Source organism: Solanum lycopersicum, chromosome 1 (genome assembly GCF_036512215.1).
Source record: "Solanum lycopersicum chromosome 1, SLM_r2.1".
Classification (NCBI taxonomy): domain Eukaryota; kingdom Viridiplantae; phylum Streptophyta; class Magnoliopsida; order Solanales; family Solanaceae; genus Solanum; species Solanum lycopersicum.
In genome coordinates this window covers 36,349,947-36,374,454 of record NC_090800.1, presented here as the reverse complement: position 1 = coordinate 36,374,454, position 24,508 = coordinate 36,349,947, and the positions used below count along the sequence as shown (strand labels likewise).

The window sequence follows — 24,508 nt, the reverse complement described above, 5'->3', positions numbered from 1 at the left end:
GCGTCATTAGGATATGGGATGGTGGCGTCGGGGATGGGCGTGACGGGCGTCGTCGTGCGTCGGTGCGTGGAGCGTTTTAAAGCAGGGGGCGGGCTAGGGCGTTGGGAGGAAGGTTGTGTTTAATAGATTTTAGAGTGCAATGAATGACGGATGCGATCATACCAGCACTAACGCACCGGATCCCATCATAACTCCGAAGTTAAGCGTGCTTGGGCAAGAGTAGTACTAGGATGGGTGACCCACTAGGAAGTCCTCGTGTTGCATCCCTCCTTTTTGTTGAAATTTAATCTCGTAATTGAAAAAAAAATATACTCATTTTTTTTTGCGGAAAATACGTTCGGATTTAGACGTCATTAGTATATTGGATGGTGGCGTCGGGGATGGGCGTGACTAGCGTCGTCGGGCGTCGGTGCGTGGAGGGTTTTAAAGCGGGGGGCGGGCTAGGGCGTTGGGAGGAAGGTTGTGTTTAATAGATTTTAGAGTGCAATGAATGACGGATGCGATCATACCAGCACTAACGCACCGGATCCCATCAGAACTCTGAAGTTAAGCGTGCTTGGGTGAGAGTAGTACTAGGATGGGTGACCCCCTGGGAAGTCCTCGTGTTGCATCCCTCCTTTTTGTTGAAATTTGATCTCGTAATTGAAAAAAAAATATACTCATTTATTTTTTTTTGCAGAAAATACGTTCGGATTGAGGCGTCATTAGGATATGGGATGGTGGTGTCGGGGATGAGCGTGACGGGCGTCGTCGTGCGTCGGTGCGTGGAGGGTTTTAAAGCGGGGGGCGGGCTAGGGCGTTGGGAGGAAGGTTGTGTTTAATAGATTTTAGAGTGCAATAAATGACGGATGTGATCATACCAGCACTAACGCACCGAATTCTATCAGAACTCCGAAGTTAAGCGTGCTTGGGCGAGAGTAGTACTTGAATGGGTGACCCCCTGGGAAGTCCTCGTGTTGCATCCCTCCTTTTTGTTGAAATTTGATCTCGTAATTGAAAAAAAATATACTCATTTATTTTTTTTGCGGAAAATATGTTCGGATTGAGGCGTCATTAGGATAGGGGATGGTGGCGTCGGGGATGGGCGTGACGGGCGTCGTCGTGCGTCGGTGCGTGGAGGGTTTTAAAGCGGGGGACGGGCTAGAGCGTTGGAAGGAAGGTTGTGTTTAATAGATTTTAGAGTGCAATGAATGACGGATGCGATCATACCAGCACTAACGCACCGGATCTCATCAGAACTCCGAAGTTAAGCGTGCTTGGGCGAGAGTAGTACTAGGATGGGTGACCCCCTGAGAAGTCCTCGTGTTGCATCCCTCCTTTTTGTTGAAATTTGATCTCGTAATTGAAAAAAAAATATACTCATTTATTTTTTTTGCGGAAAATACGTTCCGATTTAGACGTCATTAGGATATGGGATGGTGGCGTCGGGGATGGGCGTGACGGGCTTCGTCGTGCGTCGGTGCGTGGAGGGTTTTAAAGCGGGGGGCGGGCTAGGGCGTTGGGACGAAGGTTGTGTTTAATAGATTTTAGAGTGCAATGAATGACGGATGCGATCATACCAGCCCTAACGCACCGGATCCCATCAGAACTCCGAAGTTAAGCGTGCTTAAGCGAGAGTAGTACTAGGATGGGTGACCCCCTGGGAAGTCCTCGTGTTGCATCCCTTCTTTTTGTTGAAATTTGATCTCGTAATTGAAAAAAAAATATACTCATTTATTTTTTTTTGCGGAAAATACGTTCGGATTGAGGCATCATTAGGATATGGGATGGTGGCGTCGGGGACGGGCGTCGTCGTGCGTCGGTGCGTGGAGGGTTTTAAAGCGGGGGGCGGGCTAGGGCGTTGGGAGGAAGGTTGTGTTTAATAGATTTTAGAGTGCAATGAATGACAGATGCGATCATACCAGCACTAACGCACCAGATCCCATCAGAACTCCGAAGTTAAGCGTGCTTGGGCGAGAGTACTACTAGGATGGGTGACCCCCTGGGAAGTCCTCGTGTTGCATCCCTCCTTTTTGTTGAAATTTGATCTCGTAATTGAAAAAAAAAATATACTCATTTATTTTTTTTGCGGAAAATACGTTCGGATTGAGGCGTCATTAGGACATGGGATGGTGGCGTCGGGGATGGGCGTGATGGGCGTCGTCGTGCGTCGGTGCGTGGAGGGTTTTAAAGCGGGGGGGCGGGCTAGAGCGTTGGAAGGAAGGTTGTGTTTAATAGATTTTAGAGTGCAATGAATGACGGATGCGATCATACCAGCACTAACGCACCGGATCCCATCAGAACTCCGAAGTTAAGCGTGCTTGGGCGAGAGTAGTACTAGGATGGGTGACCCCCTGGGAAGTCCTCGTGTAGCATCCCTCCTTTTTGTTGAAATTTGATCTCGTAATTGAAAAAAAAAATATACTCATTTATTTTTTTTGCGGAAAATACGTTCGGATTGAGGCGTCATTAGGATATGGGATGGTGGCGTCGGGGATGGGCGTGACGGGCGTCGTCGTGCGTCGGTGCGTGGAGGGTTTTAAAGCGGGGGGCGGGCTAGGGCGTTGGGAGGAAGGTTGTGTTTAATAGATTTTAGAGTGCAATGAATGACGGATGCGATCATACCAGCACTAACGCACCGGATCCCATCAGAACTCCGAAGTTAAGCGTGCTTGGGCGAGAGTAGTACTAGGATGGGTGACCCCCTGGGAAGTCCTCGTGTTGCATCCCTCCTTTTTGTTGAAATTTGATCTCGTAATTGAAAAAAAAATATACTCATTTATTTTTTTTTGCGGAAAATACGTTCGGATTTAGACGTCATTAGTATATTTGATGGTGGCGTCGGGGATGGGCGTGACAGGCGTCGTCGTGCGTCGGTGCGTGGAGGGTTTTAAAAGCAGGGGGCGGGCTAGGGCGTTGGGAGGAATGTTGTGTTTAATAGATTTTAGAGTGCAATGAATGACGGATGCGATCATACCAGCACTAACGCACCAGATCCCATTAGAACTCCGAAGTTAAGCGTGCTTGGGCGAGAGTAGTACTAGGATGGGTGACCCCCTGGGAAGTCCTCGTGTTGCATCCCTCCTTTTTGTTGAAATTTGATCTCGTAATTGAAAAAAAAAATATACTCATTTTTTTTTTGTGGAAAATACGTTCGGATTGAGACGTCATTAGGATATGGGATGGTGGCGTCGGGGATGGGCGTGACGGGCGTCGTCGTGCGTCGGTGCGTGGAGGGTTTTAAAGCGGGGGGCGGGCTAGGGCGTTGGGAGGAAGGTTGTGTTTAATAGATTTTAGAGTGCAATGAATGACGGATGCGATCATACCAGCAATAACGCACTGGATCCCATCAGAACTCCGAAGTTAAGCGTGCTTGGGCGAGAGTAGTACTAGGATGGGTGACCCCATGAGAAGTCCTCGTGTTGCATCCCTCCTTTTTGTTGAAATTTGATCTCGTTATTGAAAAAAAAATATACTCATTTTTTTTTTGCGGAAAATACGTTCGGATTGAGGCGTCATTAGGATATGGGATGGTGGCGTCGGGGATGGGCGTGACGGGCGTCGTCGTGCGTCGGTGCGTGGAGGGTTTTAAAGCGGGGGTCGGGCTAGGGCGTTGGGAGGAAGGTTGTGTTTAATAGATTTTAGAGTGCAATGAATGACGGATGCGATCATACCAGCACTAACGCACCGGATCCCATCAGAACTCCGAAGTTAAGCGTGCTTGGGCGAGAGTAGTACTAGGATGGGTGACCCCGTGGGAAGTCCTCGTGTTGCATCCCTCCTTTTTGTTGAAATTTGATCTCGTAATTGAAAAAAAAATATACTCATTTATTTTTTTTTGCGGAAAATACGTTCGCCTTGAGGCGTCATTACAATATGGGATGGTGGCGTCGGGGATGGGCGTGACGGGCGTCGTCGTGCGTCGGTGCGTGGAGGGTTTTAAAGCGGGGGGCGGGCTAGGGCGTTGGGAGGAAGGTTGTGTTTAATAGATTTTAGAGTGCAATAAATGACGGATGTGATCATACCAGCACTAACGCAACGGATCCCATCAGAACTCCGAAGTTAAGCGTGCTTGGGCGAGAGTAGTACTTGGATGGGTGACCCCCTGGGAAGTCCTCGTGTTGCATCCCTCCTTTTTGTTGAAATTTGATCTCGTAATTGAAAAAAAATATACTCATTTATTTTTTTTGCGGAAAATACGTTCGGATTGAGGCGTCATTAGGATATGGGATGGTGGCGTCGGGGATGGGCGTGACGGACGTCGTCGTGCGTCGGTGCGTGGAGGGTTTTAAAGCAGGGGGCGGGCTAGAGCGTTGGAAGGAAGGTTGTGTTTAATAGATTTTAGAGTGCAATGAATGACGGACGCGATCATACCAGCACTAACGCACCGGATCTCATCAGAACTCCGAAGTTAAGCGTGCTTGGGCGAGAGTAGTACTAGGATGGGTGACCCCCTGAGAAGTCCTCGTGTTGCATCCCTCCTTTTTGTTGAAATTTGATCTCGTAATTGAAAAAAAAATATACTCATTTATTTTTTTTGCGGAAAATACGTTCCGATTTAGACGTCATTAGGATATGGGATGGTGGCGTCGGGGATGGGCGTGACGGGCTTCGTCGTGCGTCGGTGCGTTGAGGGTTTTAAAGCGGGGGGCGGGCTAGGGCGTTGGGACGAAGGTTGTGTTTAATAGATTTTAGAGTGCAATGAATGACGGATGCGATCATACCAGCCCTAACGCACTGGATCCCATCAGAACTCCGAAGTTAAGCGTGCTTAAGCGAGAGTAGTACTAGGATGGGTGACCCCCTGGGAAGTCCTCGTGTTGCATCCCTCCTTTTTGTTGAAATTTGATCTCGTAATTGAAAAAAAAATATACTCATTTATTTTTTTTTGCGGAAAATACGTTCGGATTGAGGTATCATTAGGATATGGGATGGTGGCGTCGGGGATGGGCGTGACGGGCGTCGTCGTGCGTGGAGGGTTTTAAAGCGGGGGGGGGGGGGGGGGGGGCTAGGACGTTGGGAGGAAGGTTGTGTATAATAGATTCTAGAATGCAATGAATGACGGATGCGATCGTACCAGCACTAACGCACCGGATCCCATCAGAACTCCGAAGTTAAGCGTGCTTGGGCGAGAGTAGTACTAGGATGGGTGACCCCCTGGGAAGTCCTCGTGTTGCATCCCTCCTTTTTGTTGAAATTTGATCTCGTAATTGAAAAAAAAATATACTCATTTATTTTTTTTGCGGAAAATACGTTCGGATTGAGGCGTCATTAGGATGTGGGATGGTGGCATCGGGGATGGGTGAGACGGGCGTCGTCGTGCGTCGGTGCGTGGAGGGTTTTAAAGCGGGGGGCGGGCTAGGGCGTTGGGAGGAAGGTTGTGTTTAATAGATTTTAGAGTGCAATGAATGACGGATGCGATCATACCAGCATTAACGCACCGGATCCCATCAGAACTCCGAAGTTAAGCGTGCTTGGGCGAGAGTAGTACTAGGATGGGTGACCCCCTGGGAAGTCCTCGTGTTGCATCCCTCCTTTTTGTTGAAATTTGATGTCGTAATTGAAAAAAAAATATACTCATTTATTTTTTTTTGCGGAAAATACGTTCGGATTGAGACGTCATTAGGATATGGGATGGTGGCGTCGGGGATGGGCGTGACGGGCGTCGTCGTGCGTCGGTGCGTGGAGGGTTTTAAAGCGGCGGGCGGGCTAGGGCGTTGGGAGGAAGGTTGTGTTTAATAGATTTTTTACAGTGCAATGAATGACGGATGCGATCATACCAGCACTAACGCACCGGATCCCATCAGAACTCCAAAGTTAAGCGTGCTTGGGCGAGAGTAGTACTAGGATGGGTGACCCCCTGGGAAGTCCTCGTGTTGCATCCCTCTTTTTTGTTGAAATTTGATCTCGTAATTGAAAAAAAAATATACTCATTTATTTTTTTTGCGGAAAATACGTTCGGATTGAGGCGTCATTAGGATATGGGATGGTGGCGTCGGGGATGGGCGTGACGGGCGTCGTCGTGCGTCGGTGCGTGGAGGGTTTTAAAGCGGGGGGCGGGCTAGGGCGTTTGGAGAAGGTTGTGTTTAATAGATTTTAGAGTGCAATGAATGACGGATGCGATCATACCAGCACTAACGCACCGGATCCCATCAGAACTCCGAAGTTAAGCGTGCTTGGGCGAGAGTAGTACTAGGATGGGTGACCCCTCGGGAAGTCCTCGTGTTGCATCACTCCTTTTTGTTGAAATTTGATCTCGTAATTGAAAAAAAATATACTCATTTATTTTTTTTTGCGGAAAATACGTTCGGATTGAGACGTCATTAGAATATGGGATGGTGGCGTCGGGGATGGGCGTGACGGGCGTCGTCATGCGTCGGTGCGTGGAGGGTTTTAAAGAGGGGGGCGGGCTAGGGCGTTGGGAGGAATGTTGTGTTTAATAGATTTTAGAGTGCAATGAATGACGGATGCGATCATACCAGCACTAACGCACCGGATCCCATCAGAACTCTGAAGTTAAGCGTGCTTGGGCGAGAGTAGCACTAGGATGGGTGACCCCCTGGGAAGTCCTCGTGTTGCATCCCTCCTTTTTGTTGAAATTTGATCTCGTAATTGAAAAAAAATATACTCATTTATTTTTTTTGCGGAAAATACGTTCGGATTGAGGCGTCATTAGGATATGGGATGGTGGCGTCGGGGATGGGCGTGACTAGCGTCGTCGTGCGTCGGTCCGTGGAGGGTTTTAAAGCGGGGGCGGGCTAGGGCGTTGGGAGGAAGGTTGTGTTTAATAGATTTTAGAGTGCAATGAATGACGGATGCGATCATACCAGCACTAACGCACCGGATCCCATCAGAACTCCGAAGTTAAGCGTGCTTGGGCGAGAGTAGTACTAGGATGGGTGACCCCTTGGGAAGTCCTCGTGTTGCATCCCACCTTTTTGTTGAAATTTGATCTCGTAATTGAAAAAAAAATATACTCATTTATTTTTTTTTGCGGAAAATATTTTGGATTGAGACGTCATTAGGATATGGGATGGTGGCGTCGGGGATGGGCGTGAAGGGCTTCGTCGTGCGTCGGTGCGTGGAGGGTTTTAAAGCGGGGGGCGAGCTAGGGCGTTGGGAGGAAGGTTGTGTTTAATAGATTTTAGAGTGCAATGAATGACGGATGTGATCATACCAGCACTAACGCACCGGATCCCATCAGAACTCCGAAGGTTGGGCGAGAGTAGTACTAGGATGGGTGACCCCCTGGGAAGTCCTCGTGTTGCAACCCTCGTTTTTGTTGAAATTTGATCTCGTAATTGAAAAAAAAATATACTCATTTATTTTTTTTTGCGGAAAATACGTTCGGATTGAGGCATCATTAGGATATGGGATGGTGGCGTCGGGGACGGGCGTCGTCGTGCGTCGGTGCGTGGAGGGTTTTAAAGCGGGGGGCGGGCTAGGGCGTTGGGAGGAAGGTTGTGTTTAATAGATTTTAGAGTGCAATGAATGACGGATGCGATCATACCAGCACTAACGCACCAGATCCCATCAGAACTCCGAAGTTAAGCGTGCTTGGGCGAGAGTACTACTAGGATGGGTGACCCCCTGGGAAGTCCTCGTGTTGCATCCCTCCTTTTTGTTGAAATTTGATCTCGTAATTGAAAAAAAAAATATACTCATTTATTTTTTTTGCGGAAAATACGTTCGGATTGAGGCGTCATTAGGATATGGGATGGTTGCGTCGGGGATGGGCGTGACGGGCGTCGTCGTGCGTCGGTGCGTGGAGGGTTTTAAAGCGGGGGGCGGGCTAGAGCGTTGGAAGGAAGGTTGTGTTTAATAGATTTTAGCGTGCAATGAATGACGGATGCGATCATACCAGCACTAACGCACCGGATCCCATCAGAACTCCGAAGTTAAGCGTGCTTGGGCGAGAGTAGTACTAGGATGGGTGACACCCTGAGAAGTCCTCGTGTTGCATCCCTCCTTTTTGTTGAAATTTGATCTCGTAATTGAAAAAAAATATACTCATTTATTTTTTTTGCGGAAAATACGTTCGGATTGAGACGTCATTAGGATATGGGATGGTGGCGTCGGGGATGGGTGTGACAGGCGTCGTCGTGCGTCGGTGCGTGGAGGGTTTTAAAGCGGGGGGCGGGCTAGGGCGTTGGGTGGAAGGTTGTGTTTAATAGATTTTAGAGTGCAATGAATGATGGATGCGATCATACCAGCACTAACGCACCGGATCCCATCAGAACTCCGAAGTTAAGCGTGCTTGGGCGAGAGTAGTACTAGGATGGGTGACCCCCTGGGAAGTCCTCGTGTTGCATCCCTCCTTTTTGTTGAAATTTGATCTCGTAATTGAAAAAAAATATACTCATTTATTTTTTTTTTGCGGAAAATACGTTCGGATTGAGGCGTCATTAGGATATGGGATGGTGGCGTCGGGGATGGGCGTGACGGGCGTCGTCGTGCGTCGGTGCGTGGAGGGTTTTTAAGCGGGGGGCGGGCTAGAGCGTTGGAAGGAAGGTTGTGTTTAATAGATTTTAGAGTGCAATGAATGACGGATGCGATCATACCAGCACTAACGCACCGGATCTCATCAGAACTCCGAAGTTAAGCGTGCTTGGGCGAGAGTAGTACTAGGATGGGTGACCCCCTGAGAAGTCCTCGTGTTACATCCCTCCTTTTTGTTGAAATTTGATCTCGTAATTGAAAAAAAATATACTCATTTATTTTTTTTGCGGAAAATACGTTCGGATTTAGACGTCATTAGGATATGGGATGGTGGCGTCGGGGATGGACGTGACGGGCTTCGTCGTGCGTCGGTGCGTGGAGGGTTTTAAAGCGGGGGGCGGGCTAGGGCGTTGGGAGGAAGGTTGTGTTTAATAGATTTTAGAGTGCAATGAATGACGGATGTGATCATAACAGCACTAACGCACCGGATCCCATCAGAACTCCGAAGTTAAGCGTGCTTGGGCGAGAGTAGTAAGAGGATGGGTGACCCCCTGGGAAGTCCTCGTGTTGCATCCCTCCTTTTTGTTGAAATTTGATCTCGTAATTGAAAAAAAAATATACTCATTTATTTTTTTTGCGGAAAATACGTTCGGATTGAGACGTCATTAGGATATGGGATGGTGGCGTCGGGGATGGGCGTGACGGGCTTCGTCGTGCGTCGGTGCGTGGAGGGTTTTAAAGCGGGGGGCGGGCTAGGGCGTTGGGAGGAAGGTTGTGTTTAATAGATTTTAGAGTGCAATGAATGACGGATGTGATCATACCAGCACTAACGCACCGGATCCCATCAGAACTCCGAAGTTAAGCGTGCTTGGGCGAGAGTAGTACTAGGATGGGTGACCCCCTGGGAAGTCCTCGTGTTGCAACCCTCCTTTTTGTTGAAATTTGATCTCGTAATTGAAAAAAAAATACTCATTTATTTTTTTTTGCGGAAAATACGTTCGGATTGAGGCGTTATTAGGATATGGGATGGTGGCGTCGGGGATGGGCGTGATGGGCGTCGTCGTGCGTCGGTGCGTGGAGGGTTTTAAAGCGGGGGGCGGGCTAGGGCGTTGGGAGGAAGGTTGTGTTTAATAGATTTTAGAGTGCAATGAATGACGGATGCGATCATACCAGCAATAACGCACCGGATCCCATCAGAACTCCGAAGTTAAGCGTGCTTGGGCGAGAGAAGTACTAGGATGGGTGAACCCCTGGGAAGTCCTCGTATTGCATCCCTCCTTTTTGTTGAAATTTGATCTCGTAATTGAAAAAAAAATATACTCATTTATTTTTTTTGCGGAAAATACGTTCGGATTGAGGCGTCATTAGGATATGGGATGGTGGCGTCGGGGATGGGCGTGACGGGGGTCGTCGTGCGTCGGTGCGTGGAGGGTTTTAAAGCGGGGGGCGGGCTAGGGCGTTGGGAGGAAGGTTGTGTTTAATAGATTTTAGAGTGCAATGAATGACGGATGCGATCATACCAGCATTAACGCACCGGATCCCATCAGAACTCCGAAGTTAAGCGTGTTTGGGAGAGAGTAGTACTAGGATGGGTGACCCCCTGGGAAGTCCTCGTGTTGCATCCCTCCTTTTTGTTGAAATATAATCTCGTAATGGAAAAAAAATATACTCATTTATTTTTTTTGCGGAAAATACGTTCGGATTGAGACGTCATTAGGATATTGGATGGTGGCGTCGGGGATGGGCGTGACGGGCGTCGTCGTGCGTCGGTGCGTGGAGGGTTTTAAAGCAGGGGGCGGGCTAGGGCGTTGGGAGGAAGGTTGTGTTTAATAGATTTTAGAGTGCAATGAATGACGGATGCGATCATACCAGCACTAACGCACCGGATCCCATCAAAACTCCGAAGTTAAGCGTGCTTGGGCGAGAGTAGTACTAGGATGGGTGACCCCCTGGGAAGTCCTCGTGTTGCATCCCTCCTTTTTGTTGAAATTTGATCTCGTAATTGAAAAAAAAATATACTCATAGATTTTTTTTGCGAAAAATACGTTCGGATTGAGGAGTCATTAGGTTATGGGATGGTGGCGTCGGGGAAGGGCGTGACGGGCGTCGTCGTGCGTCGGTGCGTGGAGGGTTTTAAAGCGGGGGGCGGGGCTAGGGCGTTGGGAGGAAGGTTGTGTTTAATAGATTTTAGAGTGCAATGAATGACAGATGCGATTATACCAGCACTAACGCACCGGATCCCATCAGAACTTCGAAGTTAAGCGTGCTTGGGCGAGAGTAGTACTAGGAGGGGTGACCCCCTGGGAAGTCCTCGTGTTGCATCCCTCCTTTTAGTTGAAATTTGATCTCGTAATTGAAAAAAAATATACTCATTTATTTTTTTTGCGGAAAATACATTCGGATTGAGGCACCATTAGGATATGGGATGGTCGCGTCGGGGATGGGCGTGACGGGCGTCGTCGTGCGTCGGTGCGTGGAGGGTTTTAAAGCGGGGGGCGGGCTAGGGCGTTGGGACGAAGGTTGTGTTTAATAGATTTTAGAGTGCAATGAATGACGGATGCGATCATACCAGCACTAACGCACCGGATCCCATCAGAACTCCGAAGTTAAGCGTGCTTAAGCGAGAGTAGTACTAGGATGGGTGACCCCCTGGGAAGTCCTCGTGTTGCATCCCTCCTTTTTGTTGAAATTTGATCTCGTAATTGAAAAAAAATATACTCATTTATTTTTTTTTGCGGAAAATACGTTCGGATTGAGGCATCATTAAGATATGGGATGGTGGCGTCGGGGACGGGCGTCGTCGTGCGTCGGAGCGTGGAGGGTTTTAAAGCGGGGGGCGGGCTAGGGCGTTGGGAGGAAGGTTGTGTTTAATAGATTTTAGAGTGCAATGAATGACGGATGCGATCATACCAGCACTAACGCACCGGATCCCATCAGAAATCCGAAGTTAAGCGTGCTTGGGCGAGAGTAGTACTAGGATGGGTGACCCCCTGGGAAGTTCTCGTGTTGCATCCCTCCTTTTTGTTAAAATTTGATCTCGTAATTGAAAAAAATATATACTCTTTTATTTTTTTTTGCGAAAAATACGTTCTAATTGAGGCGTCATTAGGATATGGGATGGTGGCGTCGGGGATGGGCGTGACGGGCGTCGTCGTGCGTCGGTGCGTGGAGGGTTTTAAAGCGGGGGGCGGGCTAGGGCGTTGGGAGGAAGGTTGTGTTTAATAGATTTTAGAGTGCAATGAATGACGGATGCGATCATACCAACACTAACGCACCGGATCCCATCAGAACTCTGAAGTTAAGCATGCTTGGGCAAGAGTAGTACTAGGATGGGTGACCCCCTGGGAAGTCCTCGTGTTGCATCCCTCCTTTTTGTTGAAATTTGATCTCGTAATCGAAAAAAATATACTCATTAATTTTTTTTGCGGAAAATACATTCGGATTGAGACGTCATTAGGATATGGGATGGTGGCGTCGGGGATGGGCGTGACGGGCGTCGTCGTGCGTCGGTGCGTGGAGGGTTTTAAAGCGGTGGGCGGGCTAGGGCGTTGGGAGGAAGGTTGTGTTTAATAGATTTTAGAGTGCAATGAATGACGGATGCGATCATACTAGCACTAACGTACCGGATCCCATCAGAACTCCGAAGTTAAGCGTGCTTGGGCGAGAGTAGTACTAGGATGGGTGACCCCCTGGGAAGTCCTCGTGTTGCGTCCTTCTTTTTGTTGAAATTTGATCTCGTAATTGAAAAAAAAATATACTCATTTATTTTTTTTTTTGCAGAAAATACGTTCGGATTGAGGCGTCATTAGGATATGGGATGGTGGTGTCGGGGATGAGCGTGACGGGCGTCGTCGTGCGTCGGTGCGTGGAGGGTTTTAAAGCGGAGGGCGGGCTACGGCGTTGGGAGGAAGGTTGTGTTTAATAGATTTTAGAGTGCAATAAATGACGGATGCGATCATACCAGCACTAACGCACCGGATCCCATCAGAACTCCGAAGTTAAGCGTGCTTGGGCGAGAGTAGTACTAGGTTGGGTGACACCATTGGAAGTCCTCGTGTTGCATCCCTCCTTTTTGTTGAAATTTGATCTCGTAATTGAAAAAAAAATATACTCATTTATTTTTTTTTGCGGAAAATACGTTCGGGTTTAGGCGTCATTAGGATATGGGATGGTGGCGTCGGGGATGGGCGTGACGGGCGTCGTCGTGCGTCGGTGCGTGGAGGGTTTTAAAGCGGGGGGCGGGCTAGGGCGTTGGGAGGAAGGTTGTGTTTAATAGATTTTAGAGTGCAATGAATGACGGATGCGATCATACTAGCACTAACGTACCGGATCCCATCAGAACTCCGAAGTTAAGCGTGCTTGGGCGAGAGTAGTACTAGGATGGGTGACCCCCTGGGAAGTCCTCGTGTTGCGTCCTTCTTTTTGTTGAAATTTGATCTTGTAATTGAAAAAAAATTTACTCATTTATTTTTTTTGCGGAAAATACGTTCGGATTGAGACGTCATTAGGATATGGGATGGTGGCGTCGGGGATGGGCGTGACGGGCGTCATCGTGCGTCGGTGCGTGGAGGGTTTTAAAGCGGGGGGCGGGCTAGGGCGTTGGGAGGAAGGTTGTGTTTAATAGATTTTAGAGTGCAATGAATGACGGATGCGATCATACCAGCACTAACGCACCGGATCCCATCAGAACTCCGAAGTTAAGCGTGTTTGGGCGAGAGTAGTACTAGGATGGGTGACCCCCTGGGAAGTCCTCGTGTTGCATCCCTCCTTTTTGTTGAAATTTGATCTCGTAATTGAAAAAAAAATATACTCATTTAATTTTTTTGCGGAAAATACGTTCGGATTGAGACGTCATTAGGATATGGGATGGTGGCGTCGGGGATGGGCGTGACGGGCGTCGTCGTGCGTCGGTGCGTGGAGGGTTTTAAAGCGGGGGGCGGGCTACGGCGTTGGGAGGAAGGTTATGTTTAATAGATTTTAGAGTGCAATGAATGAAGGATGCGATCATACCAGCACTAACGCATCGGATCCCATCAGAACTCCGAAGTTAAGCGTGCTTGGGCGAGAGTAGTACTAGGATGGTTGAACCCCTGGGAAGTCCTCGTGTTGCATCCCTCCTTTTTGTTGAAATTTGATCTCGTAATTGAAAAAATAAATATACTCATTTATTTTTTTTGCGGAAAACACGTTCGGGTTGAGGCGTCATTAGGATATGGGATGGTGGCGTCGGGGATGGGCGTGACGGGCGTCGTCGTGCGTCGGTGCGTGGAGGGTTTTAAAGCGGGGGGCGGGCTAGGGCGTTTGGAGGAAGGTTGTGTTTAATAGATTTTAGAGTGCAATGAATGACGGATGCGATCATACCAGCACAAACGCACCGGATCCCATCAGAACTCCGAAGTTAAGCGTGCTTGGGCGAGAGTCGTACTAGGATGGGTGACCCCCTGGAAAGTCCTCGTGTTGCATCCCTTCTTTTTGTTGAAATTTGATCTCGTAATTGAAAAAAAAATATACTCATTTATTTTTTTTGCGGAAAATACGTTCGGATTGAGGCGTCATTAGGATATGGGATGGTGGCGTCGGGGATGGGCGTGACGGGCGTCGTCGTGCGTCGGTGCGTGGAGGGTTTTCAAGCGGGGGGCGGGCTAGGGCATTTGGAGGAAGGTTGTGTTTAATAGATTTTAGAGTGCAATGAATGACAGATGCGATCATACCAGCACTAACGCACCGGATCCCATCAGAACTTCGAAGTTAAGCGTGCTTGGGCGAGAGTAGTACTAGGATGGGTGACCCCCTGGGAAATTCTCGTGCTGCATCCCTCCTTTTTGTTGAAATTTGATCTCGTAATTGAAAAAAAAATATACTCATTTATTTTTATTTTTGCGGAAAATACGTTCGGATTGAGGCGTCATTAGGATATGGGATGGTGGCGTCGGGGATGGGCGTGACGGGCGTCGGTGCGTGGAGGGTTTTAAAGTGGGGGGCGGGCTAGGGCGTTGGGAGGAAGGTTGTGTTTAATAGATTTTAGAGTGCAATGAATGACGGATGCGATCATATCAGCACTAACGCACTGGATCCCATCAGAACTCCGAAGTTAAGCGTGCTTGGGCGAGAGTAGTACTAGGTTGGGTTACCCCCTGGGAAGTCCTCGTGTTGCAACCCTCCTTTTTGTTGAAATTTGATCTCGTAATTGAAAAAAAAATATACTCATTTATTTTTTTTGCAGAAAATACGTTCGGATTGAGACGTCATTTGGATATGGGATGGTGGCGTCGGGGATGGGCGTGACGGGCGTCGTCGTGCGTCGGTGCGTGGAGGGTTTTAAAGCGGGGGGCGGGCTAGGGCGTTGGGAGGAAGGTTGTGTTTAATAGATTTTAGAGTGCAATGAATGACGGATGCGATCATACCAGCACTAACGCACCGGATCCCATCAGAACTCCGAAGTTAAGCGTGCTTGGGCGAGAGTAGTACTTGGATAGGTGACGCCCTGGGAAGTCCTCGTGTTGCATCCCTCCTTTTTGTTGAAATTTGATCTCGTAATTGAAAAAAAAATATACTCATTTATTTTTTTTTGCGGAAAATACGTTCGGATTGAGGCGTCATTAGGATATGGGATGGTGGCGTCAGGGATGGGCGTGACGGGCGTCGTCGTGCGTCGGTGCGTGGAGGGTTTTAAAGCGGGGGGCGGGCTAGGGCGTTGGGAGGAAGGTTGTGTTTAATAGATTTTAGAGTGCAATGAATGATGGATGCGATAATACCAGCACTAACGCACCGGATCCCATCAAAACTCCGAATTTAAGCGTGCTTGGGCGAGAGTAGTACTAGGATGGGTGACCCCCTGGGAAGTCCTCGTGTTGCATCCCTCCTTTTTGTTGAAATTTGATCTCGTAATTGAAAAAAAAATATACCATTTATTTTTTTTGCGGAAAATACGTTCGGATTGAGGCGTCATTAGGATATGGGATGGTGGCGTCGGGGATGGGCGTGACAGGCGTCGTCGTGCGTCGGTGCGTGGAGTGTTTTAAAGCGGGGGGCGGGCTAGGGCGTTGGGAGGAAGGTTTTGTTTAATAGATTTTAGAGTGCAATGAATGACGGATGCGATCATACCAGCACTAACGCACCGGATCCCATCAGAACTCCGAAGTTAAGCGTGCTTGGGCGATAGTAGTACTAGGATGGGTGACCCCCTGGGAAGTCCTCGTGTTGCATCCCTCCTTTTTGTTGAAATTTGATCTCGTAATTGAAAAAAAAATATACTCATTTATTTTTTTTTTGCGGAAAATACGTTCGGCTTGAGGCGTCATTACAATATGGGATGGTGGCGTCGGGGATGGGCGTGACAGGCGTCGTCGTGCGTCGGTGCGTGGAGGGTTTTAAAGCGGGGGGCGGGCTAGGGCGTTGGGAGGAAGGTTGTGTTTAATAGATTTTAGAGTGCAATGAATGACGGATGCGATCATACCAGCACTAACGCATCGGATCCCATCAGAACTCCGAAGTTAAGAGTGCTTGGGCGAGAGTAGTACTAGGATGGTTGACCCCCTAGGAAGTCCTCGTGTTGCATCCCTCCTTTTTGTTGAAATTTGATCTCGTAATTGAAAAAAAAATATACTCATTTATTTTTTTTGTGGAAAATACGTTCGGATTGAGACGTCATTAGGAAATGGGATGGTGGCGTCGGGGATGGGCGTGACGGGCGTCGTCGTGCGTCGGTGCGTGGAGGGTTTTAAAGCGGGGGTCGGGCGAGGGCGTTGGGAGGAAGGTTGTGTTTAATAGATTTTAGAGTGCAATGAATGACGGATGCGATCATACCAGCACTAACGCACCGGATCCCATCAGAACTCCGAAGTTAAGCGTGCTTGGGCGAGAGTAGTACTAGGATGGGTGACCCCTTGGGAAGTCCTCGTGTTGCATCCCTCCTTTTTGTTGAAATTTGATCTCGTAATTGAAAAAAAAATATACTCATTTATTTTTTTTTGCGGAAAATACGTTCGCCTTGAGGCGTCATTACAATATGGGATGGTGGCGTCGGGGATGGGCGTGACGGGTGTCGTCGTGCGTCGGTGCGTGGAGGGTTTTAAAGCGGGGGGCGGTCTAGGGCGTTGGGAGGAAGGTTGTGTTTAATAGATTTTTGAGTGCAATGAATGACGGATGCGATCATACCAGCACTAACGCACCGGATCCCATCAGAACTCTGAAGTAAAGCGTGCTTGGGCGAGAGTAGTACTAGGATGGGTGACCCCCTGGGAAGTCCTCGTGTTGCATCCCTCCTTTTTGTTGAAATTTGATCTCGTAATTGAAAAAAAAAATATACTCATTTTTTTTGCGGAAAATACGTTCGGATTGAGGCGTCATTAGGATATGGGATGGTGGCGTCGGGGATGGGCGTGAGGGGCGTCGTCGTGCGTCGGTGCGTGGAGGGTTTTAAAGCGGAGGGCGGGCTACGGCGTTGGGAGGAAGGTTGTGTTTAATAGATTTTAGAGTGCAATAAATGACGGATGCGATCATACCAGCACTAACGCACCGGATCCCATCAGAACTCCGAAGTTAAGCGTGCTTGGGCGAGAGTAGTACTAGGATGGGTGACTCTCTGGGAAGTCCTCGTGTTGCATCCCTCCTTTTTGTTGAAATTTGATCTCGTAATTGAAAATAAAATATAATCTTTTTTTTTTTGCGAAAAATACGTTCGGATTGAGGCGTCATTAGGATATGGGATGGTGGCGTCAGGGATGGGCGTGACGGGCGTCGTCGTGCGTCGGTGCGTGGAGGGTTTTAAAGCGGGGGGCGGGCTAGGGTGTTGGGAGGAAGGTTGTGTTTAATAGATTTTAGAGTGCAAAGAATGACAGATGTGATCATACCAGCACTAACGCACCGGATCCCATCAGAACTCCGAAGTTAAGCGTGCTTGGGCGAGAGTAGTACTAGGATGGGTGACCCCTTGGGAAGTCCTCGTGTTGCATCCCTCCTTTTTGTTGAAATTTGATCTCGTAATTGAAAAAAAAATATATTCATTTATTTTTTTTTGCGGAAAATACGTTCGGATTGAGGCGTCATTAGGATATGGGATGGTGGCGTCGGGGATGGGCGTGACAGGCGTCGTCGTGCGTCGGTGCGTGGAGGGTTTTAAAGCGGGGGGCGGGCTAGGGCGTTGGGAGGAAGGTTGTGTTTAATATATTTTAGAGTGCAATGAATGACGGATGCGATCATACCAGCACTAACGCACCGGATCCCATCAGAACTCCGAAGTTAAGCGTGCTTGGGCGAGAGTAGTACTAGGATGGGTGACCCCCTGGGAAGTCCTCGTGTTGCATCCCTCCTTTTAGTTGAAATTTGATCTCGTAATTGAAAAAAAATATACTCATTTATTTTTTTTTGCGGAAAATACGTTCTGATTGAGGCGTCATTAGGATATGGGATGGTGGCGTCGGGGATGGGCGTGACGGGCGTCGTCGTGCGTCGGTGCGTGGAGGGTTTTAAAGCGGGGGGCGGGCTAGGGCGTTGGGAGGAAGGTTGTGTTTAATAGATTTTAGAGTGCAATGAATGAAGGATGCGATCATACCAGCACTAACGCACCGGATCCCATCAGAACTCCGAAGTTAAGCGTGCTTGGGCGAGGGTTGTACTAGGATGGGTGACCCCCCGGGAAGTCCTCGTGTTGCATCCATCCTTTTTGTTGAAATTTGATCTCGTAATTGAAAAAAAATATACTCATTTATTTTTTTTTTGCGGAAAATACGTTCAGATTGAGACGTCATTAGGATATGGGATGGTGGCGTCGGGGATGGGCGTGACGGGCGTCGTCGTGCGTCGGTGCGTGGAGGGTTTTAAAGCGGGGGGCGGGCTAGGGCGTTGGGAGGAAGGTTGTGTTTAATAGATTTTAGAGTGAAATGAATGACGGATGTGATCATACCAGCACTAACGCACCGGATCCCATCAGAACTCCGAAGTTAAGCGTGGTTGGGTGAGAGTACTACTAGGATGGGTGACCCCCTGGGAAGTCCTCGTGTTGCATCCCTCCTTTTTGTTGAAATTTGATCTCGTAATTGAAAAAAAATATACTCATTTATTTTTTTTGCGGAAAATACGTTCGGATTTAGACTTCATTAGGATATGGGATGGTGGCGTCGGGGATGGACGTGACGGGCTTCGTCGTGCGTCGGTGCATGGAGGGTTTTAAATCGGGGGGCGGGCTAGGGCGTTGGGAGGAAGGTTGTGTTTAATAGATTTTAGAGTGAAATGAATGACGGATGTGATCATACCAGCACTAACGCACCGGATCCCATCAGAACTCCGAAGTTAAGCGTGGTTGGGTGAGAGTACTACTAGGATGGGTGACCCCCTGGGAAGTCCTCGTGTTGCATCCCTCCTTTTTGTTGAAATTTGATCTCGTAATTGAAAAAAAATATACTCATTTATTTTTTTTGCGGAAAATACGTTCGGATTTAGACTTCATTAGGATATGGGATGGTGGCGTCGGGGATGGACGTGACGGGCTTCGTCGTGCGTCGGTGCGTGGAGGGTTTTAAAGCGGGGGGCGGGCTAGGGCGTTGGGAGGAAGGTTGTGTTTAATAGATTTTAGAGTGCAATGAATGACGGATGTGATCATACCAGCACTAACGCACCGGATCCCATCAGAACTCCGAAGTTAAGCGTGCTTGGGCGAGAGTAGTACTAGGATGGGTGACCCCCTGGGAAGTCCTAGTGTTGCAACCCTCCTTTTTGTTGAAATTTGATTTCGTAATCGAAAAAAAAATACTCATTTATTTTTTTTTGCGGAAAATACGTTCGGATTGAGACGTTATTAGGATATGGGATGGTGGCGTCGGGGATGGACGTCACGGGCTTCGTCGTGCGTCGGTGCGTGGAGGGTTTTAAAGCGGGGGGCGGGCTAGGGCGTTGGGAGGAAGGTTGTGTTTAATAGATTTTAGAGTGCAATGAATGACGGATGTGATCATAACAGCACTAACGCACCGGATCCCATCAGAACTCCGAAGTTAAGCGTGCTTGGGCGAGAGTAGTACAAGGATGGGTGACCCCCTGGGAAGTCCTCGTGTTGCATCCCTCCTTTTTGTTGAAATTTGATCTCGTAATTGAAAAAAAATATACTCATTTATTTTTTTTGCGGAAAATACGTTCGGATTGAGACGTCATTAGGATATGGGATGGTGGCGTCGGGGATGGGCGTGACGGGCTTCGTCGTGCGTCGGTGCGTGGAGGGTTTTAAAGCGGGGGGCGGGCTAGGGCGTTGGGAGGAAGGTTGTGTTTAATAGATTTTATAGTGCAATGAATGACGGATGTGATCATACCAGCACTAACGCACCGGATCCCATCAGAACTCCGAAGTTAAGCGTGCTTGGGCGAGAGTAGTACTAGGATGGGTGACCCCCTGGGAAGTCCTAGTGTTGCAACCCTCCTTTTTTGTTGAAATTTGATCTCGTAATTGAAAAAAAAATACTCATTTATTTTTTTTTGCGGAAAATACGTTCGGATTGAGGCGTCATTAGGATATGGGATGGTGGCGTCGGGGATGGGCGTGATGGGCGTCGTCGTGCGTCGGTGCGTGGAGGGTTTTAAAGCGGGGGGCGGGCTAGGGCGTTGGGAGGAAGGTTGTGTTTAATAGATTTTAGAGTGCAATGAATGACGGATGCGATCATACCAGCAATAACGCACCGGATCCCATCAGAACTCTGAAGTTAAGCGTGCTTGGGCGAGAGTAGTACTAGGATGGGTGACCCCCTGGGAAGTCCTCATATTGCATCCCTCCTTTTTGTTGAAATTTGATCTCGTAATTGAAAAAAAAATATACTCATTTATTTTTTTTGCGGAAAATACGTTCGGATTGAGGCGTCATTAGGATATGGGATGGTGGCGTCGGGGATGGGCGTGACGGGCGTCGTCGTGCGTCGGTGCGTGGAGGGTTTTAAAGCGGGGGGCGGGCTAGGGCGTTGGGAGGAAGGTTGTGTTTAATAGATTTTAGAGTGCAATGAATGACGGATGCGATCATACCAGCACTAACGCAACGGATCCCATCAGAACTCCGAAGTTAAGCGTGCTTGGGAGAGAGTAGTACTAGGATGGGTGACCCCCTGGGAAGTCCTCGTGTTGCATCCCTCCTTTTTGTTGAAATATAATCTCGTAATGGAAAAAAAAATATACTCATTTATTTTTTTTGCGGAAAATACGTTCGGATTGAGACGTCATTAGGATATTGGATGGTGGCGTCGGGGATGGGCGTGACGGGCGTCGTCGTGCGTCGGTGCGTGGAGGGTTTTAAAGCAGGGGGCGGGCTAGGGCGTTGGGAGGAAGGTTGTGTTTAATAGATTTTAGAGTGTAATGAATGACGGATGCGATCATACCAGCACTAACGCACCGGATCCCATCAGAACTCCGAAGTTAAGCGTGCTTGGGCGAGAGTAGTACTAGGATGGGTGACCCCCTGGGAAGTCCTCGTGTTGCATCCCTCCTTTTTGTTGAAATTTGATCTCGTAATTGAAAAAAAAATATACTCATTTATTTTTTTTGCGGAAAATACGTTCGGATTGAGGAGTCATTAGGATATGGGATGGTGGCGTCGGGGATGGGCGTGACGGGCGTCGTCGTGCGTCGGTGCGTGGAGGGTTTTAAAGCGGGGGGCGGGGCTAGGGCGTTGGGAGGAAGGTTGTGTTTAATAGATTTTAGAGTGCAATGAATGACAGATGCGATTATACCAGCACTAACGCACCGGATCCCATCAGAACTTCGAAGTTAAGCGTGCTTGGGCGAGAGTAGTACTAGGAGTGGTGACCCCCTGGGAAGTCCTCGTGTTGCATCCATCCTTTTAGTTGAAATTTGATCTCGTAATTGAAAAAAAATATACTCATTTATTTTTTTTGCGGAAAATACGTTCGGATTGAGGCACCATTAGGATATGGGATGGTCGCGTCGGGGATGGGCGTGACGGGCGTCGTCGTGCGTCGGTGCGTGGAGGGTTTTAAAGCGGGGGGCGGGCTAGGGCGTTGGGACGAAGGTTGTGTTTAATAGATTTTAGAGTGCAATGAATGACGGATGCGATCATACCAGCACTAACGCACCGGATCCCATCAGAACTCCGAATTAAGCGTGCTTAAGCGAGAGTAGTACTAGGATGGGTGACCCCCTGGGAAGTCCTCGTGTTGCATCCCTCCTTTTTGTTGAAATTTGATCTCGTAATTGAAAAAAAAATATACTCATTTATTTTTTTTTTGCGGAAAATACGTTCGGATTGAGGCATCATTAAGATATGGGATGGTGGCGTCGGGGACGGGCGTCGTCGTGCGTCGGTGCGTGGAGGGTTTTAAAGCGGGGGGCGGGCTAGGGCGTTGGGAGGAAGGTTGTGTTTAATAGATTTTAGAGTGCAATGAATGATGGATGCGATCATACCCGCACTAACGCACCAGATCCCATCAGAACTCCGAAGTTAAGCGTGCTTGGGTGAGAGTACTACTAGGATGGGTGACCCCCCGGGAAGTTCTCGTGTTGCATCCCTCCTTTTTGTTAAAATTTGATCTCGTAATTGAAAAAAAAATATACTCTTTTATTTTTTTTTGCGAAAAATACGTTCGAATTGAGGCGTCATTAGGATATGGGATGGTGGCGTCGGGGACGGGCGTGACGGGCGTCGTCGTGAGTCGGTGCGTGGAGGGTTTTAAAGCGGGGGGCGGGCTAGGGCGTTGGGAGGAAGGTTGTGTTTAATAGATTTTAGAGTGCAATGAATGACGGATGCGATCATACCAACACTAACGCACCGGATCCCATCAGAACTCTGAAGTTAAGCATGCTTGGGCGAGAGTAGTACTAGGATGGGTGACCCCCTGGGAAGTCCTCGTGTTGCATCCCTCCTTTTTGTTGAAATTTGATCTCGTAATCGAAAAAAAATATACTCATTAATTTTTTTTGCGGAAAATACATTCGGATTGAGACGTCATTAGGATATGGGATGGTGGCGTCGGGGATGGGCGTGACGGGCGTCGTCGTGTGTCGGTGCGTGGAGGGTTTTAAAGCGGTGGGCGGGCTAGGGAGTTGGGAGGAAGGTTGTGTTTAATAGATTTTAGAGTGCAATGAATGACGGATGCGATCATACCAGCACTAACGCACCGGATCCCATCAGAACTCCGAAGTTAAGCGTGCTTGGGCGAGAGTAGTACTAGGTTGGGTGACACCATGGGAAGTCCACGTGTTGCATCCCTCCTTTTTGTTGAAATTTGATCTCGTAATTGAAAAAAAATATACTCATTTATTTTTTTTTGCGGAAAATATGTTCGGATTGAGGCTTCATTAGGATATGGGATGGTGGCGTCGGGGATGGGCGTGACAGGCGTCGTCGTGCGTCGGTGCGTGGAGTGTTTTAAAGCGGGGGGCGGGCTAGGGCGTTGGGAGGAAGGTTGTGTTTAATAGATTTTAGAGTGCAATGAATGACGGATGCGATCATACCAGCACTAACGCACTGGATCCCATCAGAACTCCGAAGTTAAGCGTGCTTGGGCGAGAGTAGTACTAGGATGGGTGACCCCCTGGGAAGTCCTCGTGTTGCATCCCTCCTTTTTGTTGAAATTTGATCTCGTAATTGAAAAAAAAATATACTCATTTATTTTTTTTTTGCGGAAAATACGTTCGGCTTGAGGCGTCATTACAATATGGGATGGTGGCGTCGGGGATGGGCGTGACGGGCGTCGTCGTGCGTCGGTGCGTGGAGGGTTTTAAAGCGGGGGGCGGGCTAGGGCGTTGGGAGGAAGGTTGTGTTTAATAGATTTTAGAGTGCAATGAATGACGGATGCGATCATACCAGCACTAACGCATCGGATCCCATCAGAAATCCGGAGTTAAGCGTGCTTGGGCGAGAGTAGTACTAGGATGGGTGACCCCTGAGAAGTCCTCGTGTTGCATCCCTCCTTTTTGTTGAAATTTGATCTCGTAATTGAAAAAAAATATACTCATTTATTTTTTTTGCGGAAAATACGTTCGGATTGAGATGTCATTAGGATATGGGATGGTGGCGTCGGGGATGGGCGTGACGGGCGTCGTCGTGCGTCGGTGCGTGGAGGGTTTTAAAGCGGGGGGCGGGCTAGGGCGTTGGGAGGAAGGTTGTGTTTAATAGATTTTAGAGTGCAATGAATGACGGATGCGATCATACCAGCACTAACGCATCGGATCCCATCAGAACTCCGAAGTTAAGAGTGCTTGGGCGAGAGTAGTACTAGGATGGTTGACCCCCTGGGAAGTCCTCGTGTTGCATCCCTCCTTTTTGTTGAAATTTGATCTCGTAATTGAAAAAAAAATATACTCATTTATTTTTTTTGTGGAAAATACGTTCGGATTGAGACGTCATTAGGATATGGGATGGTGGCGTCGGGGATGGGTGTGACGGGCGTCGTCGTGCGTCGGTGCGTGGAGGGTTTTAAAGCGGGAGTCGGGCTAGGGCGTTGGGAGGAAGGTTGTGTTTAATAGATTTTAGAGTGCAATGAATGACGGATGCGATCATACCAGCACTAACGCACCGGATCCCATCAGAACTCCGAAGTTAAGCGTGCTTGGGCGAGAGTAGTACTAGGATAGGTGACCCCTTGGGAAGTCCTCGTGTTGCATCCCTCCTCTTTGTTGAAATTTGATCTCGTAATTGAAAAAAAAATATATTCATTTATTTTTTTTGCGGAAAATACGTTCGGATTGAGGCGTCATTAGGATATGGGATGGTGGCGTCGGGGATGGGCGTGACAGGCGTCGTCGTGCGTCGGTGCGTGGAGGGTTTTAAAGCGGGGGGCGGGCTAGGGCGTTGGGAGGAAGGTTGTGTTTAATATATTTTAGAGTGCAATGAATGACGGATGCGATCATACCAGCACTAACGCACCGGATCCCATCAGAACTCCGAAGTTAAGCGTGCTTGGGCGAGAGTAGTACTAGGATGGGTGACCCCCTGGGAAGTCCTCGTGTTGCATCCCTCCTTTTTGTTGAAATTTGATCTCGTAATTGAAAAAAAAATATATTCATTTTTTTTTGCGGAAAATACGTTCGGATTGAGGCGTCATTAGGATATGGGATGGTGGCGTCGGGGATGGGCGTGACGGGCGTCGTCGTGCGTCGG

General features: G+C 48.5%; 69 non-coding genes and 1 pseudogene across 69 annotated transcripts; all 70 read left to right on the top strand.

Moving 5' to 3' along the window:
• The first annotated feature begins 148 nt into the window (after nucleotides 1-148).
• LOC138341054 (5S ribosomal RNA) lies at nucleotides 149-267 on the top strand. The gene has a single exon (XR_011213878.1). It is a non-coding gene; the product is annotated as a 5S ribosomal RNA (ribosomal RNA).
• Nucleotides 268-495: 228 nt separating this feature from the next.
• On the top strand, nucleotides 496-614 carry LOC138340953 (5S ribosomal RNA). The gene has a single exon (XR_011213780.1). It is a non-coding gene; the product is annotated as a 5S ribosomal RNA (ribosomal RNA).
• A 232-nt stretch (nucleotides 615-846) lies between these two features.
• On the top strand, nucleotides 847-965 carry LOC138341060 (5S ribosomal RNA). The gene has a single exon (XR_011213884.1). It is a non-coding gene; the product is annotated as a 5S ribosomal RNA (ribosomal RNA).
• A 230-nt stretch (nucleotides 966-1,195) lies between these two features.
• LOC138340910 (5S ribosomal RNA) lies at nucleotides 1,196-1,314 on the top strand. Its single transcript, XR_011213737.1, has one exon. It is a non-coding gene; the product is annotated as a 5S ribosomal RNA (ribosomal RNA).
• Nucleotides 1,315-1,545: 231 nt separating this feature from the next.
• On the top strand, nucleotides 1,546-1,664 carry LOC138341041 (5S ribosomal RNA). Its single transcript, XR_011213865.1, has one exon. It is a non-coding gene; the product is annotated as a 5S ribosomal RNA (ribosomal RNA).
• A 223-nt stretch (nucleotides 1,665-1,887) lies between these two features.
• LOC138341004 (5S ribosomal RNA) lies at nucleotides 1,888-2,006 on the top strand. Its single transcript, XR_011213829.1, has one exon. It is a non-coding gene; the product is annotated as a 5S ribosomal RNA (ribosomal RNA).
• Nucleotides 2,007-2,239: 233 nt separating this feature from the next.
• Nucleotides 2,240-2,358, top strand: LOC138340923 (5S ribosomal RNA). Its single transcript, XR_011213750.1, has one exon. It is a non-coding gene; the product is annotated as a 5S ribosomal RNA (ribosomal RNA).
• A 232-nt stretch (nucleotides 2,359-2,590) lies between these two features.
• LOC138340952 (5S ribosomal RNA) lies at nucleotides 2,591-2,709 on the top strand. The gene has a single exon (XR_011213779.1). It is a non-coding gene; the product is annotated as a 5S ribosomal RNA (ribosomal RNA).
• A 233-nt stretch (nucleotides 2,710-2,942) lies between these two features.
• On the top strand, nucleotides 2,943-3,061 carry LOC138340922 (5S ribosomal RNA). Its single transcript, XR_011213749.1, has one exon. It is a non-coding gene; the product is annotated as a 5S ribosomal RNA (ribosomal RNA).
• A 230-nt stretch (nucleotides 3,062-3,291) lies between these two features.
• On the top strand, nucleotides 3,292-3,410 carry LOC138340971 (5S ribosomal RNA). Its single transcript, XR_011213798.1, has one exon. It is a non-coding gene; the product is annotated as a 5S ribosomal RNA (ribosomal RNA).
• A 229-nt stretch (nucleotides 3,411-3,639) lies between these two features.
• Nucleotides 3,640-3,758, top strand: LOC138341619 (5S ribosomal RNA). The gene has a single exon (XR_011214412.1). It is a non-coding gene; the product is annotated as a 5S ribosomal RNA (ribosomal RNA).
• A 232-nt stretch (nucleotides 3,759-3,990) lies between these two features.
• LOC138340956 (5S ribosomal RNA) lies at nucleotides 3,991-4,109 on the top strand. Its single transcript, XR_011213783.1, has one exon. It is a non-coding gene; the product is annotated as a 5S ribosomal RNA (ribosomal RNA).
• A 230-nt stretch (nucleotides 4,110-4,339) lies between these two features.
• LOC138340955 (5S ribosomal RNA) lies at nucleotides 4,340-4,458 on the top strand. Its single transcript, XR_011213782.1, has one exon. It is a non-coding gene; the product is annotated as a 5S ribosomal RNA (ribosomal RNA).
• A 231-nt stretch (nucleotides 4,459-4,689) lies between these two features.
• On the top strand, nucleotides 4,690-4,808 carry LOC138341055 (5S ribosomal RNA). Its single transcript, XR_011213879.1, has one exon. It is a non-coding gene; the product is annotated as a 5S ribosomal RNA (ribosomal RNA).
• Nucleotides 4,809-5,042: 234 nt separating this feature from the next.
• Nucleotides 5,043-5,161, top strand: LOC138340915 (5S ribosomal RNA). The gene has a single exon (XR_011213742.1). It is a non-coding gene; the product is annotated as a 5S ribosomal RNA (ribosomal RNA).
• A 231-nt stretch (nucleotides 5,162-5,392) lies between these two features.
• Nucleotides 5,393-5,511, top strand: LOC138340906 (5S ribosomal RNA). The gene has a single exon (XR_011213733.1). It is a non-coding gene; the product is annotated as a 5S ribosomal RNA (ribosomal RNA).
• Nucleotides 5,512-5,745: 234 nt separating this feature from the next.
• LOC138340916 (5S ribosomal RNA) lies at nucleotides 5,746-5,864 on the top strand. Its single transcript, XR_011213743.1, has one exon. It is a non-coding gene; the product is annotated as a 5S ribosomal RNA (ribosomal RNA).
• Nucleotides 5,865-6,094: 230 nt separating this feature from the next.
• LOC138340947 (5S ribosomal RNA) lies at nucleotides 6,095-6,213 on the top strand. Its single transcript, XR_011213774.1, has one exon. It is a non-coding gene; the product is annotated as a 5S ribosomal RNA (ribosomal RNA).
• A 231-nt stretch (nucleotides 6,214-6,444) lies between these two features.
• LOC138340984 (5S ribosomal RNA) lies at nucleotides 6,445-6,563 on the top strand. Its single transcript, XR_011213810.1, has one exon. It is a non-coding gene; the product is annotated as a 5S ribosomal RNA (ribosomal RNA).
• A 229-nt stretch (nucleotides 6,564-6,792) lies between these two features.
• On the top strand, nucleotides 6,793-6,911 carry LOC138340899 (5S ribosomal RNA). Its single transcript, XR_011213726.1, has one exon. It is a non-coding gene; the product is annotated as a 5S ribosomal RNA (ribosomal RNA).
• Nucleotides 6,912-7,142: 231 nt separating this feature from the next.
• Nucleotides 7,143-7,252, top strand: LOC138341123 (5S ribosomal RNA; annotated as a pseudogene).
• A 223-nt stretch (nucleotides 7,253-7,475) lies between these two features.
• Nucleotides 7,476-7,594, top strand: LOC138340964 (5S ribosomal RNA). Its single transcript, XR_011213791.1, has one exon. It is a non-coding gene; the product is annotated as a 5S ribosomal RNA (ribosomal RNA).
• A 232-nt stretch (nucleotides 7,595-7,826) lies between these two features.
• Nucleotides 7,827-7,945, top strand: LOC138340965 (5S ribosomal RNA). Its single transcript, XR_011213792.1, has one exon. It is a non-coding gene; the product is annotated as a 5S ribosomal RNA (ribosomal RNA).
• A 230-nt stretch (nucleotides 7,946-8,175) lies between these two features.
• On the top strand, nucleotides 8,176-8,294 carry LOC138341565 (5S ribosomal RNA). Its single transcript, XR_011214358.1, has one exon. It is a non-coding gene; the product is annotated as a 5S ribosomal RNA (ribosomal RNA).
• Nucleotides 8,295-8,526: 232 nt separating this feature from the next.
• Nucleotides 8,527-8,645, top strand: LOC138340958 (5S ribosomal RNA). The gene has a single exon (XR_011213785.1). It is a non-coding gene; the product is annotated as a 5S ribosomal RNA (ribosomal RNA).
• Nucleotides 8,646-8,875: 230 nt separating this feature from the next.
• On the top strand, nucleotides 8,876-8,994 carry LOC138341057 (5S ribosomal RNA). The gene has a single exon (XR_011213881.1). It is a non-coding gene; the product is annotated as a 5S ribosomal RNA (ribosomal RNA).
• A 231-nt stretch (nucleotides 8,995-9,225) lies between these two features.
• Nucleotides 9,226-9,344, top strand: LOC138340930 (5S ribosomal RNA). Its single transcript, XR_011213757.1, has one exon. It is a non-coding gene; the product is annotated as a 5S ribosomal RNA (ribosomal RNA).
• A 230-nt stretch (nucleotides 9,345-9,574) lies between these two features.
• Nucleotides 9,575-9,693, top strand: LOC138341019 (5S ribosomal RNA). Its single transcript, XR_011213843.1, has one exon. It is a non-coding gene; the product is annotated as a 5S ribosomal RNA (ribosomal RNA).
• Nucleotides 9,694-9,924: 231 nt separating this feature from the next.
• On the top strand, nucleotides 9,925-10,043 carry LOC138341009 (5S ribosomal RNA). The gene has a single exon (XR_011213834.1). It is a non-coding gene; the product is annotated as a 5S ribosomal RNA (ribosomal RNA).
• A 230-nt stretch (nucleotides 10,044-10,273) lies between these two features.
• LOC138340934 (5S ribosomal RNA) lies at nucleotides 10,274-10,392 on the top strand. Its single transcript, XR_011213761.1, has one exon. It is a non-coding gene; the product is annotated as a 5S ribosomal RNA (ribosomal RNA).
• Nucleotides 10,393-10,624: 232 nt separating this feature from the next.
• LOC138341023 (5S ribosomal RNA) lies at nucleotides 10,625-10,743 on the top strand. The gene has a single exon (XR_011213847.1). It is a non-coding gene; the product is annotated as a 5S ribosomal RNA (ribosomal RNA).
• Nucleotides 10,744-10,973: 230 nt separating this feature from the next.
• LOC138340993 (5S ribosomal RNA) lies at nucleotides 10,974-11,092 on the top strand. The gene has a single exon (XR_011213819.1). It is a non-coding gene; the product is annotated as a 5S ribosomal RNA (ribosomal RNA).
• Nucleotides 11,093-11,314: 222 nt separating this feature from the next.
• LOC138340919 (5S ribosomal RNA) lies at nucleotides 11,315-11,433 on the top strand. The gene has a single exon (XR_011213746.1). It is a non-coding gene; the product is annotated as a 5S ribosomal RNA (ribosomal RNA).
• Nucleotides 11,434-11,665: 232 nt separating this feature from the next.
• On the top strand, nucleotides 11,666-11,784 carry LOC138341046 (5S ribosomal RNA). Its single transcript, XR_011213870.1, has one exon. It is a non-coding gene; the product is annotated as a 5S ribosomal RNA (ribosomal RNA).
• Nucleotides 11,785-12,013: 229 nt separating this feature from the next.
• LOC138340963 (5S ribosomal RNA) lies at nucleotides 12,014-12,132 on the top strand. The gene has a single exon (XR_011213790.1). It is a non-coding gene; the product is annotated as a 5S ribosomal RNA (ribosomal RNA).
• Nucleotides 12,133-12,365: 233 nt separating this feature from the next.
• Nucleotides 12,366-12,484, top strand: LOC138341022 (5S ribosomal RNA). The gene has a single exon (XR_011213846.1). It is a non-coding gene; the product is annotated as a 5S ribosomal RNA (ribosomal RNA).
• A 232-nt stretch (nucleotides 12,485-12,716) lies between these two features.
• On the top strand, nucleotides 12,717-12,835 carry LOC138340962 (5S ribosomal RNA). Its single transcript, XR_011213789.1, has one exon. It is a non-coding gene; the product is annotated as a 5S ribosomal RNA (ribosomal RNA).
• A 229-nt stretch (nucleotides 12,836-13,064) lies between these two features.
• LOC138340912 (5S ribosomal RNA) lies at nucleotides 13,065-13,183 on the top strand. Its single transcript, XR_011213739.1, has one exon. It is a non-coding gene; the product is annotated as a 5S ribosomal RNA (ribosomal RNA).
• Nucleotides 13,184-13,414: 231 nt separating this feature from the next.
• LOC138341029 (5S ribosomal RNA) lies at nucleotides 13,415-13,533 on the top strand. The gene has a single exon (XR_011213853.1). It is a non-coding gene; the product is annotated as a 5S ribosomal RNA (ribosomal RNA).
• Nucleotides 13,534-13,765: 232 nt separating this feature from the next.
• LOC138340985 (5S ribosomal RNA) lies at nucleotides 13,766-13,884 on the top strand. The gene has a single exon (XR_011213811.1). It is a non-coding gene; the product is annotated as a 5S ribosomal RNA (ribosomal RNA).
• Nucleotides 13,885-14,115: 231 nt separating this feature from the next.
• On the top strand, nucleotides 14,116-14,234 carry LOC138340990 (5S ribosomal RNA). The gene has a single exon (XR_011213816.1). It is a non-coding gene; the product is annotated as a 5S ribosomal RNA (ribosomal RNA).
• Nucleotides 14,235-14,458: 224 nt separating this feature from the next.
• On the top strand, nucleotides 14,459-14,577 carry LOC138341025 (5S ribosomal RNA). Its single transcript, XR_011213849.1, has one exon. It is a non-coding gene; the product is annotated as a 5S ribosomal RNA (ribosomal RNA).
• Nucleotides 14,578-14,808: 231 nt separating this feature from the next.
• On the top strand, nucleotides 14,809-14,927 carry LOC138340960 (5S ribosomal RNA). Its single transcript, XR_011213787.1, has one exon. It is a non-coding gene; the product is annotated as a 5S ribosomal RNA (ribosomal RNA).
• A 232-nt stretch (nucleotides 14,928-15,159) lies between these two features.
• LOC138341033 (5S ribosomal RNA) lies at nucleotides 15,160-15,278 on the top strand. The gene has a single exon (XR_011213857.1). It is a non-coding gene; the product is annotated as a 5S ribosomal RNA (ribosomal RNA).
• Nucleotides 15,279-15,508: 230 nt separating this feature from the next.
• LOC138340940 (5S ribosomal RNA) lies at nucleotides 15,509-15,627 on the top strand. Its single transcript, XR_011213767.1, has one exon. It is a non-coding gene; the product is annotated as a 5S ribosomal RNA (ribosomal RNA).
• Nucleotides 15,628-15,860: 233 nt separating this feature from the next.
• On the top strand, nucleotides 15,861-15,979 carry LOC138340976 (5S ribosomal RNA). Its single transcript, XR_011213803.1, has one exon. It is a non-coding gene; the product is annotated as a 5S ribosomal RNA (ribosomal RNA).
• A 231-nt stretch (nucleotides 15,980-16,210) lies between these two features.
• On the top strand, nucleotides 16,211-16,329 carry LOC138340898 (5S ribosomal RNA). The gene has a single exon (XR_011213725.1). It is a non-coding gene; the product is annotated as a 5S ribosomal RNA (ribosomal RNA).
• Nucleotides 16,330-16,561: 232 nt separating this feature from the next.
• LOC138340938 (5S ribosomal RNA) lies at nucleotides 16,562-16,680 on the top strand. Its single transcript, XR_011213765.1, has one exon. It is a non-coding gene; the product is annotated as a 5S ribosomal RNA (ribosomal RNA).
• Nucleotides 16,681-16,908: 228 nt separating this feature from the next.
• On the top strand, nucleotides 16,909-17,027 carry LOC138340926 (5S ribosomal RNA). The gene has a single exon (XR_011213753.1). It is a non-coding gene; the product is annotated as a 5S ribosomal RNA (ribosomal RNA).
• A 229-nt stretch (nucleotides 17,028-17,256) lies between these two features.
• Nucleotides 17,257-17,375, top strand: LOC138340937 (5S ribosomal RNA). The gene has a single exon (XR_011213764.1). It is a non-coding gene; the product is annotated as a 5S ribosomal RNA (ribosomal RNA).
• A 232-nt stretch (nucleotides 17,376-17,607) lies between these two features.
• LOC138341453 (5S ribosomal RNA) lies at nucleotides 17,608-17,726 on the top strand. Its single transcript, XR_011214247.1, has one exon. It is a non-coding gene; the product is annotated as a 5S ribosomal RNA (ribosomal RNA).
• A 231-nt stretch (nucleotides 17,727-17,957) lies between these two features.
• Nucleotides 17,958-18,076, top strand: LOC138340925 (5S ribosomal RNA). The gene has a single exon (XR_011213752.1). It is a non-coding gene; the product is annotated as a 5S ribosomal RNA (ribosomal RNA).
• Nucleotides 18,077-18,308: 232 nt separating this feature from the next.
• LOC138341050 (5S ribosomal RNA) lies at nucleotides 18,309-18,427 on the top strand. Its single transcript, XR_011213874.1, has one exon. It is a non-coding gene; the product is annotated as a 5S ribosomal RNA (ribosomal RNA).
• A 230-nt stretch (nucleotides 18,428-18,657) lies between these two features.
• On the top strand, nucleotides 18,658-18,776 carry LOC138341049 (5S ribosomal RNA). Its single transcript, XR_011213873.1, has one exon. It is a non-coding gene; the product is annotated as a 5S ribosomal RNA (ribosomal RNA).
• A 230-nt stretch (nucleotides 18,777-19,006) lies between these two features.
• Nucleotides 19,007-19,125, top strand: LOC138340981 (5S ribosomal RNA). Its single transcript, XR_011213807.1, has one exon. It is a non-coding gene; the product is annotated as a 5S ribosomal RNA (ribosomal RNA).
• Nucleotides 19,126-19,355: 230 nt separating this feature from the next.
• LOC138341017 (5S ribosomal RNA) lies at nucleotides 19,356-19,474 on the top strand. The gene has a single exon (XR_011213841.1). It is a non-coding gene; the product is annotated as a 5S ribosomal RNA (ribosomal RNA).
• Nucleotides 19,475-19,704: 230 nt separating this feature from the next.
• On the top strand, nucleotides 19,705-19,823 carry LOC138340978 (5S ribosomal RNA). Its single transcript, XR_011213805.1, has one exon. It is a non-coding gene; the product is annotated as a 5S ribosomal RNA (ribosomal RNA).
• Nucleotides 19,824-20,054: 231 nt separating this feature from the next.
• Nucleotides 20,055-20,173, top strand: LOC138341024 (5S ribosomal RNA). Its single transcript, XR_011213848.1, has one exon. It is a non-coding gene; the product is annotated as a 5S ribosomal RNA (ribosomal RNA).
• A 231-nt stretch (nucleotides 20,174-20,404) lies between these two features.
• On the top strand, nucleotides 20,405-20,523 carry LOC138341006 (5S ribosomal RNA). The gene has a single exon (XR_011213831.1). It is a non-coding gene; the product is annotated as a 5S ribosomal RNA (ribosomal RNA).
• Nucleotides 20,524-20,754: 231 nt separating this feature from the next.
• LOC138341339 (5S ribosomal RNA) lies at nucleotides 20,755-20,873 on the top strand. The gene has a single exon (XR_011214136.1). It is a non-coding gene; the product is annotated as a 5S ribosomal RNA (ribosomal RNA).
• A 232-nt stretch (nucleotides 20,874-21,105) lies between these two features.
• LOC138341079 (5S ribosomal RNA) lies at nucleotides 21,106-21,224 on the top strand. Its single transcript, XR_011213902.1, has one exon. It is a non-coding gene; the product is annotated as a 5S ribosomal RNA (ribosomal RNA).
• A 230-nt stretch (nucleotides 21,225-21,454) lies between these two features.
• Nucleotides 21,455-21,572, top strand: LOC138341085 (5S ribosomal RNA). The gene has a single exon (XR_011213908.1). It is a non-coding gene; the product is annotated as a 5S ribosomal RNA (ribosomal RNA).
• Nucleotides 21,573-21,796: 224 nt separating this feature from the next.
• LOC138341039 (5S ribosomal RNA) lies at nucleotides 21,797-21,915 on the top strand. Its single transcript, XR_011213863.1, has one exon. It is a non-coding gene; the product is annotated as a 5S ribosomal RNA (ribosomal RNA).
• Nucleotides 21,916-22,147: 232 nt separating this feature from the next.
• On the top strand, nucleotides 22,148-22,266 carry LOC138341020 (5S ribosomal RNA). The gene has a single exon (XR_011213844.1). It is a non-coding gene; the product is annotated as a 5S ribosomal RNA (ribosomal RNA).
• Nucleotides 22,267-22,496: 230 nt separating this feature from the next.
• LOC138340986 (5S ribosomal RNA) lies at nucleotides 22,497-22,615 on the top strand. The gene has a single exon (XR_011213812.1). It is a non-coding gene; the product is annotated as a 5S ribosomal RNA (ribosomal RNA).
• Nucleotides 22,616-22,846: 231 nt separating this feature from the next.
• LOC138340907 (5S ribosomal RNA) lies at nucleotides 22,847-22,965 on the top strand. The gene has a single exon (XR_011213734.1). It is a non-coding gene; the product is annotated as a 5S ribosomal RNA (ribosomal RNA).
• A 233-nt stretch (nucleotides 22,966-23,198) lies between these two features.
• Nucleotides 23,199-23,316, top strand: LOC138341061 (5S ribosomal RNA). The gene has a single exon (XR_011213885.1). It is a non-coding gene; the product is annotated as a 5S ribosomal RNA (ribosomal RNA).
• Nucleotides 23,317-23,546: 230 nt separating this feature from the next.
• Nucleotides 23,547-23,665, top strand: LOC138340945 (5S ribosomal RNA). Its single transcript, XR_011213772.1, has one exon. It is a non-coding gene; the product is annotated as a 5S ribosomal RNA (ribosomal RNA).
• Nucleotides 23,666-23,896: 231 nt separating this feature from the next.
• Nucleotides 23,897-24,015, top strand: LOC138340931 (5S ribosomal RNA). The gene has a single exon (XR_011213758.1). It is a non-coding gene; the product is annotated as a 5S ribosomal RNA (ribosomal RNA).
• Nucleotides 24,016-24,246: 231 nt separating this feature from the next.
• On the top strand, nucleotides 24,247-24,365 carry LOC138341226 (5S ribosomal RNA). Its single transcript, XR_011214025.1, has one exon. It is a non-coding gene; the product is annotated as a 5S ribosomal RNA (ribosomal RNA).
• Nucleotides 24,366-24,508: the final 143 nt, after the last annotated feature.